Here is a 3086-nt window from a genome sequence, read left to right as displayed (position 1 = left end):
AATTGTGCAGTTATTAATTTCTTATTCTATTCCTTATGTGCTAACATACAATAGCCCCAATCAAGAGAATTGTTATACAAATATAAACTTTCTTGTAATTTTACTAGGTGGTGACCTTCCGGATCACAAGAAATATTGATAGTATGATACTAGTTAAATAAAATTTCCACATATAACTTGTACGTGGGTGAGCTTCTAGTCACCTAATATTTGTCAACATATAAATTTCTCTAGTGAACTTCTGGTCACCAATTATTTAGAAAAACCAATGTATTGTCTCTTGAACTACTCTTTTAACACAAGCTATTGAAAATCACAATCCAAATATAGCTCAATATCAATGTTATGTCTTGCCATTCAATTTATTTCATATATTTAACATGAGAGAGCGTCAGCACATTATTTCTTTCATATCAAATGAAACTTCAGGTTTTCATAACAGGAATTTACTAAACCCCGGATGGCCTAATTATTAATATCACATCCAATCACTTTTCCTTTAGTATTTAAATTATGGTCAGTTTTATAATATTGGTGATCACCTTATTAGTGATACTTTATGCATGGCCATGAATATGATGTGATATAAGTACACCAATGTGTTTCTTTCTACAATTGGCAAGACAATTAACTAATACTCATACTCCACTAGAGCATTGCTTGTAACCTCGATACATGCTAATCTTGTTGGACAACATTTTATATTCTTCTGGAGTACTTTATATAACCTTAAAAAATTTTAATGTACTAGAAATGATCTCTTTAGGAGATGCATCAAAATGTGTCACTTTCTCAAATTTGTCATTTTCAATTATTGCTCCTTTCCTTTTCCAAGGATTCTTATCATTGTAACCCTTTTGATTACCACACTTCAGGTGTGCTAGTTTCAATAGCAACTTATCTTGTCCTTCTAGGACATCAACTTAATATGTATATTTATAGCTAGTCTATTGGTAATGACATTTATTCATATCCATCTTCAAGATGGTATCATTCTAAATATTTTATTATCATGTGGCCACCTCTATTAAATAAATAATTGATATTTAGGCTAGTGTATGTACTAAACTGACCATCAACATATTTAATTATTCATGTGCAAGGATTACATAAAACAATGGACTAAACATTATCCAAATACTATCTCCCCCTAATCCTTGCATATGGGGGTATAAAAATAATCCAACAATCTTTAAATCTTGCTCCTTTTAAGCCATAAATTCTTTTACAATGCACGTATCAAACAAAACAAAGTTATTCCTTTCACTTGTCCAATTATAAGAATCGTTATATTGAAAATTCTCAAAAATGTGTCATGCTCATTTTCTTAAAATTCATACAATTATTTCTTACTCAAATGAATATTATGTTCTCATGTTTACATTTCTTATGAACTTTCTCATGTATCATGATCGATAAAGTGAACAAACACTCTTGTTATCCTTTTCCATCATACGTCAACATCTCATTCAATTCGGGGAATGAGTATAATTTTTTTTTTTTTTTTTGAAAACCATACTTCATTATTTTACATATTTATCATAAAGGTATCATACTCCATTCTTCAAATTCATTCCACACATAATTAAAAGAATGAAGTTATAATAGAAAAAAACAAAGTAAAATCACCATTATAGAAGCAAACTTTATAATTAAGAATTCTAAGTTCAGTAGGAGGACGGAAATGGACAATTCATAATATGTTGATAGAAATTAAGGAGTATGAATATAATTAGCATGCAACTTCACCCTCATATCAATAGATTAAATTAATAATTAGATTTGATCAACCATCTCATAATATTGTATAGTGGTATTAAAGTCTAGTAGATTACACAAGGCTACAATATATAACATATAAATGGAAGCACTACATTACATATGCACAGGCAACATTGCCACAATCAACTTTTCTATAAGTTTAATAATTTATATAACCATAAAATTAACTATAAAGAGTATAGTACTTTAAGTCTTTAACAGTACGTTTAACCATCAAGATAGCACACATAATAAATATATATGGAGTAAGTTGTAGTTTAATTCATCAAAGTATGTTAACAATATGATATACATCTATCATATAGGATAAGATTTGGAATATGATATTTTTATGTATTATACCTTTGACAAAGCCATAATGCTTATGAAATGCCTAAAAAATCTAGGAATAAAAAGGAAATAATGATACAGTAGGATTTATGAAGGAAATTGATTCCGTGAGGTTTGCATTATCATCAAACATAATATATACAAGCTAAGAGTTAATAGAGAATCTCTTAACTAAATCCTTATTATGTGGGATAACTATTGATTAAGTTAAAGCCTAACTAATTGCTAGACTATTATAAGTATACAAAGAGTGAAGATATATATACGGTAAATATAATACATATAAAATATACTCCGTATATGTTAAATATATATTATAACAATTTAGGAAATTATACAAAACTGGAGATTTCACGAATATTCACAATATTCTAATTACATTAGTTAATTATTTCACCATATTCTTAACTCCTACGTCTTATGTGAAAGACTAATTAAGAGAAATTAATTATTTCTATTTGAAAAACCCCACATCACGTTAGTTACATATATCACAAAGGGATAAACATAATACATAACTTCTTTCATATATAATAAGGAATGACAACTGACTTCTTGGATGAATAAGATAACATACATATATAAACAAAATAGATTTGCTACTCCACATTAAAAATGTTCACACACAAAACATTCTAAATACTCTAGGATTAGAGATTTGAACGATATTGGATTACATACAAAATATCCTATGCATTATCTTACCTTTTTCTTATTTTCTTTTCCCTTTGCTTACGAAGAAGTAACAAATTTCAACTAGACTATCAATAAGAAATTAATGAAACATGCACCTCCAGCAGTTTACAGTTTTTAAATTCAATAAAGATAAAGTTCACAAGATTTAATACTAATAACAATTCTAATTTTCCTTTTAGCGTAAAAAAAATAGTAATAATAAAAAAAATTATGCTCCATGCTCAATAATATTATCCAAGAAAAGACTATTAAGAAATAAGCCAAATAGCATCTGTATC

The sequence above is a fragment of the Chenopodium album genome, chromosome 15 (genome assembly GCF_948465745.1).
Source record: "Chenopodium album chromosome 15, dcCheAlbu1.1, whole genome shotgun sequence".
NCBI lineage: Eukaryota > Viridiplantae > Streptophyta > Magnoliopsida > Caryophyllales > Amaranthaceae > Chenopodium > Chenopodium album.
The sequence above is the reverse complement of the archived record's forward strand: the minus strand, read 5'-3'. Positions refer to the sequence as shown.